Consider the following 13,393-nt stretch of genomic DNA (forward strand, 5'->3'; position numbering starts at 1 on the left):
TTGCTACGTAAACCCCATCACATAATTTTTATTTCAGTATTATAGACATTCAATGGCAGTAACCAATGACAACAGTAGACTCACTTCTTAACGTCAATGTTACGCTTCCAAAAATGGAGTGTGGGGTGTGTAGCACAGCTCACCTTTGGTGGCCAAATCAAAATTCTGCCAATTTAAAGATTAAAGGGCCAAGTCTCTTTCCACAGCGTTAGGCTAGAAAAAAAGTACCGGTAAATTAAAAATCCAAACCATTATTTGAGAGAATTAATGTCTCCATGGGAATAAATATCACATCAGTGGTTGCCAGTCCTACTAAACAGTAATGTAACTCATATTTTGGAAGGTACTTTTGGTCACTAAGGTTCCCATTCAAAGATTTGAGAAGTAAAATTTACTGAACATTCGTTAATCTAGTTAAAGAAAATACAGCAAGGCTGGAGCCAGTCAGTGACCATTCCAGATGAGCTCATCTCTCAGTCAGATTCCAGTGGCTGGAGAGAAGGGCATGAGGTCAGTATCTATTTTCTCCCCTACCTTACATTTCCTAATATCAACACACAAGTTATTTTTGTTAGTGTTGTTTCTAAAGTGTCCTGGGCTTATGTATTACAAAGAGTCTCAATCACTGCCAAAAGACAGCATTAAAACATAATGTCTGGCAGTTGCTTTTAAAATTCAAATTTCTTCCTTATGGATAAGCTTCCAGTTAAAAAATCACACACCAGCATATATCAGGATGGGACTCACTTTCTGTAAAATGGCTGGGTATTTTTTCCACCATAGCAACTTGGCAAAACCTCTCATTCATGGACTGACTCAAGAGCTGCCCTCTGAAGACATAAAGGGTCTAAGTTCATATTACCCATAGTGTGTTTGCTATGCTGCTTGTGCTTTCGTCCTATGAACTTTAATCCCAATAACTGCATAATGTGCTAGACGTGAAAAATTAAGTGCAGAAGGAGGGAGCACAAGCAGCAGAACAGCTGCATTAATTAATGGACCCAGACCTACTCTAGGATTTTGCTGGATGTCTGAACATGAGGTCATAAATAGCAGCTTTTTCTAGAGACTGAAGGTTGGTCAGGTGTGGTCTCATCACATGGTTAGGTGGAAAGTCCTTGGTTTTTCTTTTGAGAGAAAGTCTATACATTGGTATTTGTGTAATTGGAAATTTGAATAGAAATATTGTATTATTACCTTTTAGACTTTTAATGATGAGTTTAAGGTTTACAAAGGTGTGCCTAATTTATATATATATTATAAAGCCCCCCATCACCTCCCTTTGTGATTTAAAGTATGCACATACTTTATCTGGGAGGCTGAGGCATATGAATAGTACAATTTACTAAGATTAGCAAATCTAGCTAGCTGCACTGCCCAAAGCAACAGACCATGATGTGAATATTTAAATACTTTTGATTTCCATTTTCACAGTATTAGCATATAATCACAGACTAAAGTCATTTTTTTTCTTCCTGTCCAGCCAACCTTAGGAAATATTTTTCTGAAAATTAAATTCTAACAACAAAACAAGAAAACTCTTTCTATATATCTTGGCCTGACAGCTGTAACTGCTCGCATTTACAAAACTTTGATTTCAGCAGAAATAGTCTGAAAGAGCCTAACAATAAATCTACCACTATCCCCCTCCCCACTGCATCTTTCTAATTTGACATGTTCTTGCAGAACTAGATTAGTGTTAACTTTCCCTAATTTATGAGCTGTCATTATGTTTTTCGTTGACATTTTTCATTCCCTATTTTTTTTCACCCCTTCTTTTTCATTCACACAATGGACATCTTTAAGACTGCTAGTAATTCCCAAAGCTAATGCTTCACTAACTATAATACATTAGAAATATTTTTTCCGTCTTCCAAAATGTATAGCCTAATGAATGAAGTGCATTATATACACCATGGCACTATGGATTTGCAACAGCTGTGCAAAACAAGGAATGTATTAATTTCCTTTTTTAAACGAAATCCAATTTATTGTCTCATTCTGGAACCTATGGATGATTACACATTAATATAGCTGTGCCGTATATCGGCTGTTGTATATCAGTTCAGTTTGCCATCAGGAACATCTATTTTGATCTGTTCATGTCAGGTCTGATCAGGGAGCAGAATTTCATCATGGTGAGGCCAAGGTTCTGAATATAAAAATATATATGAAGGCCATGAGTGTTAGCAGGAACATAAACTAAAAATACATCTCTTCTGATTAATAATGATTTAGGGCCACTCCTGAGAAGTGCTGAACATTTCCTACTGATTCTAATGGGTATTACATGTGCTTTGTAACACCAGGACTTGACCTTTAGTTTGTCTTTTTTTTTTTTTTTAATTACATACTCTGAGCAAGGGACTTAGGCTTCGTATAGATCTTAACATGAAAGTGCTGTGTGATGGAAAGACTGTTCATGAAACTGAAGTTGAAGTCTTCTTGGATAATGGCCTCTGCATTCCTCCACAAAGATATCCAGGTTCAGTTTGAAAGTCAAAACACTTTCATAGGACAAGGAAATACATTTTTTTTTCTTTCATGGGTCATGCTCATCTTTTGATGAGAGAAAATTCTTTTCAAACAAGAAAGGGAATTCTCGCAAGCTGCGGCTGATGCGCCAGACAATGACACCAAAATACGTGGGAAAGCCTCCTTTAATTCTTTGGCAGCACCTAGAACTTCTTCAAGTTCTTTGCAATTCCTCTTATATTTCAGTGGCTTACATATAGCCATTTCAACTTTCACCTTTTCAATATCTAATCCAAGCAAATCACTCAAAGCACACCGTGATTCCAATTTCAAGAAGTCTGGAGAACTGGTGGAATAGATTGCTGACAAGCTTTTGAATAACTTGGAGTTCTCAGAAAATCTCCTTTGCAATGCACCACTGGTTGCAATACACCACCCTTTGGAATCCTGGTAAGTGCTCAGTGACTATGGAATCAATCGAACTCCTTTAACAAAGTGCATTTAGTTCATTTTGAAGGTAATTGTTCACAGGAGCAAAAACTTTCAAAATCATTCTCATAACCATCGGCATAGAGCATCTGCACTAGCCGTGGTAAAGCGGCGCAGCTGCATTGGTACAGCTGTAGTGCTGTAGCAATTCTAGTGTAGACTAGCCCTTAGTTTTCCATTACTAAGGTTTCCTTTTCAGTTTCAAATTGTTTCAGTATTTTCCCATTAACTTTAAGGGTTCACCATTGTCTTTTCCTGTTTGTACACTGCTAGGACTTGGAGCTAGTCTTATCTGAATTAGAGAGGTGGCTCCTTCGTGTCTGATTGTTTCACCTCATTGTAGTGAGATGGAGCTGAATGTTGCAGCACAAATTATGAGCAGAGTTTTATATACACAAATACATAAAGTCATAACCACACTTTGTATACATGTCTCATAATAACCATCTGATTCAGAACATTACAAGCTTTTATAAGAAACTTTACTTGCCATATATTTATACACAATAATATTGTGTGCAATCAGTTGATTCAATTGCATATTCTATACTGTTCAGATTCCCTGTTTTCCCTTTGGGATGTCTGCACCCTAATTGTCATAAATGTAGAAATAGCAACAAAAATTACCTGTAGCTTCTCCTTTCCTTGGTTCAGCCCAATCAGCCATTACATTCAAGTGTACTAAGCAGTTTTCATGTTTGATTAAACCTTTGCCTTGAGAGAGTACATTTTTCTAATTGCAAAATCCAGATTTGATCAAAAAAAAAATAGCAGTTCCCATTCCACCCGCATTGCCTGGGCGTGCATACATCTGACAAGGAAAACAAAAGACCTTATCAGTTTTAACAGAGATGGTATTCACAGCCCTGTTGCCAGTCAGTCAATCTAGGAGTTCCCCCTTTACTTTGCAGTAATGTCACAGTGTGACAAAGTGGGATTTTTTCATAATGTTTTATATGAATACTGTGGTGTGCCCCAGTTTCCCCTATGAGCTGCCTGGTTAACTAGGTGGGGAAGGGGAAGGCTGTCTGCTTTTTTCAGAGACCCAGTGATACGGGTGTGACAGACGCCTGATTGTCTGGGGCCTGGACCCATGCCCATGGAGCAGAGGTTCTCAACCTTTTTCTTTCTGAGGCCCTCCCAACATGCTATAAAAACTCCATGACCCACCTGTGCCGCAATAACTGGTTTCCTGCATATAAAAGCCAGATTCGGCATTAGGGAGTAGCAAGCTGGGCAATTGCCTGGGGCCCCACACCACAGGGGCCCCCACAAAGCTACATTGCTCAGGCTTCAGCTTCAGCCCCGTCTGGCGGGGCTTAGGGACCTGGGCTTCAGCCCCATGCGGTGGGGCGTCGGCTTTCTGCTCTGGGCCCCAGTGAGTCTGCCCTGGGCCCCCCTGATACCTGCTCAGGGTCCCCTAGAAGGCCCCGGACCCCTGGTTCAGAACCACTGCTATGGAGGAGCCCAGAAAACAATAGGACATTTGGTACCTAGCAACTAATGACCATATATGACAGTGAGGCAGGTTCTAGTCTGCATATTCCCTCCCTTCCACCAAAAAGTAAGAGTTCAGTTTCAATTTTCTAAAAAAATGAATATAGTTTTTTCCCTGTAAGGTATATATTTATTTCCATAGCCCAAGCTGATGAAGTTCCTGGAAAATTATAGTGTTTTTTTAAGATGACAATAAAATTCCTCTGTCTATGTAGTCTACCTATCATTTTAAACTAGTGAAAACCTCTAATGTAGATCCACTTTAAACTGGGTTAAACTTTGCTTATATCAATTTAACTTAATTCGGAAAAGGTATAAACTGGCTTAAGTGTGTGCACATTAAGCATTTGCACCGATTTAACTAGATGGATTTTAAATTGATTTTAGTTAACACAGTGCAACTTTCTAGTATAGACAAAGTCATGTCATAGAGAGCAGCCTGAACCTATACTGGGATCCCACTAAAAACTATCATATATATCAGGTTTATCTTGTGAAAGCCCATAAGCAACAAAATTGCTCCCAAATTGTGGTGTATTTCACAACTATGAGATTCTGCTGTCTTCAGCTGCTTGTGCTCTTACCCGTTTCACTGCTTTTCCAAGAACAATTGTTAAAATATCCAATGACAACTAACTAGTGAGCATTTTCTTTGGTGTGTTTCATTACTCTTTTTTTTTTTAATGAGGAGGAATCAAGTCAGTTGCCAGCTGTCAGTAGGCATTCAGTTACTACTGTGATTCGTGCCAGAGAAATGCCAGTTAACTAATTAATTAAATCTGCAGACTGTTTTTCTGAAAATGTTTACAGCCAAATATTCAACAGTGTATGCTGCTGAACTGTTGGTGTTCTCTAATGTTCAGAGACCTGTCTTTATGTCCTATCAAAAGACTGGACTTCTGGAGGGCCACAAAATACTCTAGAGCAGTGATTCTCAGGCTTGAATCTTTGGGAAATCAATGGTTAGCAGAGCCCTTTATGTGTATCTGAAGAATGAAACCGTTTGAAAACCAAGGTGGCTGCGGTGCTGAGAAGGGAAATGGTCCACTAGGGATACACAAGTGTTGATCAACCTTGGTAAAGTCCAAACAGTGGTCCAGTCTAGGCCAACACGTGAGAGTAGACAGTTCCTAAAGGAAGTTGCAAAAATCTCTGTAGTATGCAAAAATGGAATAACCTGTCCCTAAAGGAAGCTTTTTCCTAAACCTCTTCAGTTACTGGTTGACTTATACCCTGAAAAAAGTATCCTATGTGGATCAGCCATATACATGTTATATCCCTTTTTATGAAGCTCTTGGCCTCCATAACATGTTGTGGAATGATTTCCACAGGTTAGTTGTGCATTGTGTGTGTGTGGGAGGGGGAAATAAATATTTCCTTTGTGAGTTTTAAATTTGTTGCATTTCAGTTTAATTGGATCTCCTCTTGTTCTTTTATTATGATAAAGGTTAAGCAGACATCCTGCTTTACTTTCCCCATGTCATTTAATATTTTACATACCTTTCTCACATCTGTTTACTGATCTCATCTCTTCACTGAACAGTCCATCTTTTCAATTTCTCTTCAGATGGATGTCTTTCCATGCTTTTAAACATTTTCATCCCGTCCTCACCCCTCTTTTTTAAAATTTTCCTGTTTTTGAAATTGAAACACCAGAACTGAGCACCGTCTTCCAAGTGAGGGAGTACCAGGGATTTGTACTTAGAAAGTGCCCTGAAAGTTTTATAATGTCAATCCCATTCCTTACACCTCCTAAAATTTTATCTGCTTTGTTGGCCCATTGAGCAGATGTTTTCATAAAGCTATCCACAAAATTGCATTGCTCTTTTCCCTAAGTGGTTACAGTTAATTTTGAACCCAGCAATGTTTAAATTATTCCTTCCAGTTTGCATTTGTCAACCATCTATTCATCTGCCAATCCTCGGACCAGTTAGAACATCTCATTACCATGTAGTCAACATAATGATCAAACTGAAGAATTGGCGCTCTAGAGGATCATGGCATGGTAGCAGAATGACTTGATAACCCTTTAGGAGGCCAAGATCATCTATCAATGGGCTATACATCCATTCTACATCTGCATGATGTGCTGAATTTAAGAAACTAAAGATCTTTATGTCAAATGTTCTAAGACTTGTGTCTCTCCATACTATAACCTCATTACACTCTCCCTCTGCCGCAGTAGGTGAGCATTTCACAGCAACTCAACAAAAACACAATCCAGAAATAAAATACTCTCAGAAAGATGTGAAAATGTTTTTGGGATTTTTGTTTACACAGGGTTAAACTGTTATGGCACTACATTGGCTGCACAGAGGACAAGGGGAATAAGCCCCCCCATCTTACCTGCTTAGTCTTGATTCTAGCCATGGTGGGTAGAGGAACATCTGTCTACTCACCTGACACTACCTGCTGCAAGCAAAGGACAGTTTAAGTGTTTTTTAAAAAGTCAGGTTTGGCTGGCACAAATTGTTCTTTAATTTATATGATTTATTTGTATTACTGCAGTGTCTTGAAGTCCTAGCTATGGACCAGGGCCCTGTTGTGATAGGCACTGTACAAGCACAGAACAGAGAGACAGTTCTGACTTCGATGAGCCTACAAAGTAACCCATATTGTAACTCATCTTTACAAACCCATATTGTTCATGGCCTCCCATGTTCACTAAGTCAACCTAAGTCTCTTAAGATCATGTAACGCATATCATCCAAGCTGTATAATACATATTAATGCAATTTTTCCTACTATTCCCTCTTACTTGCTTTTTAGTAAAAACAATTAACCATAACCCTTCATGAAAAAAGAATAAGATCAGGAAAGTTGTATTTGACAGAAAATGGTAGAATACTTGTGAATGTACAGTTTTGTACAAGGGCTGCTATCAGCCGATCTTCCACTTAAATTATTAAAAATGTATAATGTGGTTGGGTGGAGGCAGGCAAAAAAAGAGTCTTTGCATTTTATTATGCTTAAGGCTGTAAGCAAATTGTGGGCGGTGACTTTTTTGTGGAAACTGCAACTTTTAACACGCACTGCAACTTGTTATGGTTGCCGCAAAATAGAATGGCATTGTGACCCCGTGTGCCAGGTCTCCGTGCTACTCACTCACAGGGTCCCAATGCCACTCAAATTTGGCCCCTCACCAAAACAGCAACTTTGACAAACTGTGGCCACAACTTTTGAAACAAAAAGTTACAACTTCCTTAATAGCCTTAGTTATGTCGTATTCCCAATTCTTAGAAACTATCAGGCGTTCACTTACTTCAGTGGGACTATTCCTGTGAAGGAAGTGCAGCATGTGCACGAGTCTTTGTGGATCTGGGCCTTAAACTATAGCCACTTCACTCCTCACTGAAATACAGCTGCTTCTGCAGTGAAACTTGGCAACAGCTTAATAGCATATAACAACGCCCCATAGTTTAGCACAGGACTACTGTATCTGTTTGAAAATGCCAAGGGAAATTGAGTAAGTAGGATGTAATTATCTAGGTTAGAATTTGGCCATACAACCAAGTTTATCATCCCAATTTTCATGAAGTCTTCTTTGAGACCTGAACTGGTCAGGACCTTGGTTTTATGTCTCCTCCAAAAGATGAAAGTTTTGCAGCTCAGTGGCCACCTAAAAGCCATGTGGACGGTAATGATTCAATGCTGGTCCACAGGGGAAAGTGCCAACTACCGCATCACAGACAACCATCCTGTAGTAGCTAGAGTCGGCATTCCATGATCCAGTCTAAAGTGAGCTCTGACAGGTTCCCAGCACAGAGTATGACTGCAGACTATTAGAGGTAGCCTATAGTGCACAGAATCTTCCTTTTTTTCCCCTTAAGACTGAAAAAAGACCAGTCAAAGTTAGCAGTGGGGTGGAATATAGAAAGGTTAGTTAAACTAACAGTAATAATTTCTGATAACCCACTACCATCGGACCAGCCAAGAGAAAAAGTTTTCTCAGGTTCTATATAAATCTCTGAAAACAGTATATTATATAACTTAGCATGATTTCTTTTACTAACAATAGCAAAGCAAATTATCATTACATATCGTGCATTTTGTGTCACAAACAGCAACCAACATTCATGACATCATCTGCCTCCATTTCTTTGAAAATTTAGAAGACAATGAGATCTTAGATGGCAACAAATGTGCATGATGGGAAATCTAAGCAAATTACTAAGCAGTAATCGCTCTCTAGTCCCTTGTATTAAAATATTGTTTCAGTTCATACACAACATAGACAGCTGTTTTTTAAAGTGACTTAACAAAATTATAGTGTATCTGATGTTGCAGAAACAAATTTTTTTTTTTTTTTGGAGGAGCTGCTTTTTTCCCCATCGCTCCTGGCTATAATTTTGAAAATTTCTTCTTTGAGAAAATGCAGCAGATGGCAGTAATGTACAAAGAAAACGCGATCTGTTGCTTATCTCAGGATTACTGCAAGCATATAGACTTTATCACTCCTCACACAGAGCAGGTGAAGTCTCCATTTTATTGTCTAGATTTTGATCTGTTTCAGTATATTGTCAGCAAGTGTCTTAAGTTGAGAAACAGAGAGATTCAAAGCCACATCCCTCTACCCTAGCCCAAAAGAACATATTTTAGATGCTATCATAATTTCTGATTTTTAAAGAAATAGCTACTTATTGTTAAGACACACCTATTCAGAATAAGAATGTCATTTTGATTTTATTTTAGGCACTTCCTACAATACATGCAGCAGAGATAAGGGATTCAGTGAAATATTTCCAATTTCCAATTTCATTTTTTTTTGACAGTTCAGTTGTATCATGGATTCATAGATACTATAGCAACAGTTATTAGAAACAGTTAAAAAAAATACCTGGCCCACTTTCTGTCATTTTACCTTTTCATAGCAAACATGTAACTAAGGCCTTATCTACACCGGAATTTGAGCCACTGTTGTAGCTCCACAAGTGCAAACCTCTAGTGTTCACATGATTTCTACCTCTGCACATCATACTGAACCGGTCTGAACCACGTTTATACTAGGGGTTTGCACAGGTACAGCTATATTGGTGGCTGGAATCCCACTGGAGACAAACCCACAATTGTCAAATGCAAGGGTTCAAACATCATGAGTCAGGCCCCCCAAAATCAAGGGATTTCAAAAAATAAAAAAAATGTGGGTTCTTTTATGTGCCTTCTGGTTTTTAAGTCTTTTGGGTCCATGTTTTAAGTATTTTTCTTTCAAGTTAAGAGGGCTACAAATTGAGATTCTCCTGTGATCATATCTCAAAGTACTTTCTTGTATGATTTTGGCTAAGGAATGGAGAACTAGAAAAGTCGGGCCTCTCTTCAGTTTTACCTGAGGCTCCAGTTTTAAGAATTCCTTTGGGCTACTGTATTTGTCAAGAATACCATCAATGAACCAGTATTTGATAAAAACTAATTAACTACACGGGACTGAAGAAAATACTAGATCATTTCTATCTCTAACAGTAATTCCTTCAAGCGTCTTTGAACTATATTAAAAGAGATGGTAGCATTTTCCATCTAACCATACCCACTCCAAAACTACCTAACAGGCTAACATTCACTTATAAATGGGAAAGGGTAACATTTATTTTTTAAATTACAGCTACATTTTTCATAAAATCACTGTGTCAATCACTCCCATTCCAAACAAACAAATCACCTGTCCTCGTGGTATAAGTAATACAAAAGACTAGGCAACATCAGTGGTGGTTGGAATGTGCAAATGGACAGACACTAGTCTCTACCATAGCTAAGATTTCTCAATGAAGATTCCACAACTAGCAGACTAACAAGATAATGAGGTGAACTATTAAGGGGAAAATCTTTGTTAAAGTGGATTTGAAGCTTTATGTACGAATCAGTAACTTAAAGTCAGATACTTTTGCAATATATATACTAATTTAGCAAGAATGTTGTAATGTTTGCCCCAGGGTGCAGCAGTTGCCATTAATACCTTGTAGATGAGCCAGAGCTTAACATAACTGCTTCAACACATCCCAGTGAAAACAATGCTTGAGTATTTTCTTCTGTTTGGCATTAGTTCAGAGTCAACCTTCTCCTTTTAATAATGGAAAGGATTGGTTTGTTTTAAATGACACCCATGTTTCACATATTGACTTCGCTCACACAGAAAGAGAGAAAGAAAGAAAACTCTTAAAAAAAAAGATAGCTAGTCAATGGTAGTGGTGGGAAAAAGCACGACATAGTGATAACCCACCAGTAGCGGACCAACTATGTTTCTACTTGATTTAATCTCTATATATGACACTCACTTTGATGATATTTTATGGTTAGGGACGATTTTGCAATGCTATTCCCAGTCACAAAAGAAAATACAACTGTGATTTCCATCAGCAATGTAATGGAAAAAAAGGCATACTACTGCCTCTAAAATTATATTAGTTGAAATGATATAAAGTACCTAGCATATTTTGAGTTTATTTATCTACTAGTGCATTATGGGCAATGAATATTTAAATATGAAAGCAAAACCAGCTAAAAGTTTCACAACAATGAAGACTTTGGACAGTAGCTGTTCAGTCATTCTAAGGATGAAGTTATGCCAGAGAGGCTACTATATGAGCCATACCAATTCAGAGAAGGTAACAAAGATGAAATACTCCAGCTTAGTTTTCTTTAAATATAAGTGAGTATATTGTATTTTGAATACGAAACTACAAAAAAATGACTTCCCCCATTTTTGCCTAAACCTTTAAGAACATAGAGGGTGATCTCTTACTGCTTGAAGACTTCTAGAAAGCATAAAGCATAAGACACAACAGCGTGTGTTAAGAAAAGATCTTCATTCTTATTATTGTACATCATGGCTTTTTATATTTAAGTCAGAGCTGTAACATTATTTTAATATCTTTTTATGATCTATCTCCTACTTTTTTACAAATAATTTATTACACAATGTTTTCTAAAAAGCCAAACACATTAAAGAGAGGTTTAAATCAAAACCTAGTTTTCCAAATATCCCCAGCTTTTTAATATTTGAAATTCAGATGTGGATCTCCAGTTGGCAACTTAAGCCCATCTCTAAATATGGTAAACCAGAGATGGTCTGACCCTAGTAAGTTTCATGCTGAAGCCAGCTCTTTGGGTCAAGCTTTTTCTTGTGGGGAGCAAGGTATAACTCAATTTCCCCTGTCATTGCAGGCAGGGGCGGCTCCAGGCACCAGCACGCCAAGCGCGTGCCTGGGGTGGCAAGCCGTGGGGGGGCGCTCTGTCGGTCGCCGCAAGGGCAGCAGGCAGGTTGCCTTTGGCGGCATGCCTGCTGAGGGTCCGCTGGTCCCATGGCTTTGGCGGATCTCCCGCAGGCGGGCTGCCGAATCCGCGGGACCTGGGACCTCCCGCAGGCAAGCCGCCAAAGACAGCCTGCGTGCCGTGCTTGGGGCGGCAAAATATCTAGAGCCACCCCTGAATGCAGGGTGACACTGCAAGAGGAGTGATTAAAAAGAAATAGTGAATCATGTAATGGAAGAAAATTAGGAAAGGAGACACACAGGAAAAGTAGCAAAAGGGTAAGATAACAGGTGAAGGGAGGGGAGTGTAGAAGAGTCATGAGGGATACAAATGCAGAAAAGGAAGAAAAGATAACAGATTTATTAATGGTGACCTTAGCTTTGGTACTGTGTATTTCTAGTTACACATCTTTCAAGTAGATTTATAAAATGAAATTTGATAGGGAGTGGGGAAAAGTTACCAAAAAATGTAACTTTGGGATGTTCACTGGATTACAATGCAATAAAGTCATTAGTTTGCTTTGTGGAGTCAAAGAGTATAGATACAGTATATATGCATCATACATTAGGTATTGTTACACTATGTTAGTACTGTATACTAATGTAATATACAGCATCTACTTGATATGATAGTACACAATATAAGTACATTAATTAGTATTGAAAGTCAAGGCTGAGCCTCAATAGATCAGTATGGAACCTTAGTACTTCTCAGGATAGAGAACACATCACTTAAAAGCTTGGGCACTTTTACTTTTGACAGTTGAGTTTCTATATAGATATTAATTGCAGCTCTGTAATTAATTCCCGTGAAATCAACAGGAACTAGGGGTACACAGAGTTTGGGATTTTCTATGTAGAGGCCACCAGAGACTTGGGTGAGCATGGGCTCTTTTAGTCTTCTGTTCCCCTGAACTTATGCCAGGTGGACTTTCTTAACCCCTTTAAGACAATGACTCTGGTTTTCCTCGGGCCAAAATAGGGTTGGCAAGGCTTTCCCTCACTTTGTGATTTTGGATGGCCTTTATACAATTCATTCCTCCATAGCAATCTCCTATGCAAAGTACAATGGTACTCCACCCACCACCACCAGGAGAAAGAAAATGCTGCAAGCTACACCCTAAATTTCTCTCCATTCAAACTGAGTAAAGTATCTCAGTCCATCTCTGAAGCTACCTTGTTACCAGCTAGCAATGCAATCTGTGATCTGACAATGAAGCTGGAGTCTTTCTGCCTCAGACACCATCACTAGTAATAAAGATTCCACAATTAGAATTTAGGTGACAATTCTGTTGATGACTCACAACCATGAATAGAAATTAACTGGACTGGATCTGCAGTGCCAACAGGAGTAAGAATTTGTTTGAGTCAGCAAAGCAAGTGGGTGAGAGTCAGAGATAGAGCAGATGTGTTGTGTAGGAAGGTAACATTTTATAAACACACGTAAAATAGTATCTATTTATAATATAAAACTTTCATTAATAATACAAGTATTTTAAATTTAGGTGTTTTGTGACATTATGATTTTTCAAAACAAAATCCCATGTCTTCAAATCAGTGCATTTACCTAACATTTTTGCCTGTTTTATGGGAATTCAGAATATAAAATAACATTGACATAAATTTAACCTGGTATTTTATGTTTATTTGTCCTTGTTTTATTATTCCTATTGTATAACTTTCACTGACTT

At 38.3% G+C, this 13,393-nt stretch overlaps 1 long non-coding RNA gene across 1 annotated transcript in view; it reads right to left on the minus strand.

Annotated features, from left to right (window-relative positions):
• Positions 1 to 2,007: 2,007 nt before the first annotated feature.
• Positions 2,008 to 13,393, minus strand: part of LOC123363899 — a 31,475-nt gene continuing 20,089 nt past the window's right edge. The window contains exons 2-4 of the long non-coding RNA XR_006576935.1: positions 5,962 to 6,093; positions 3,592 to 3,775; positions 2,008 to 2,152 (exon numbers count right to left, since the gene is read on the minus strand). This is a non-coding gene — a long non-coding RNA (uncharacterized LOC123363899). The remainder of the gene's footprint in view (positions 2,153 to 3,591; positions 3,776 to 5,961; positions 6,094 to 13,393) is intronic.

Source organism: Mauremys mutica, chromosome 2 (genome assembly GCF_020497125.1).
Source record: "Mauremys mutica isolate MM-2020 ecotype Southern chromosome 2, ASM2049712v1, whole genome shotgun sequence".
Taxonomy (NCBI): domain Eukaryota; kingdom Metazoa; phylum Chordata; order Testudines; family Geoemydidae; genus Mauremys; species Mauremys mutica.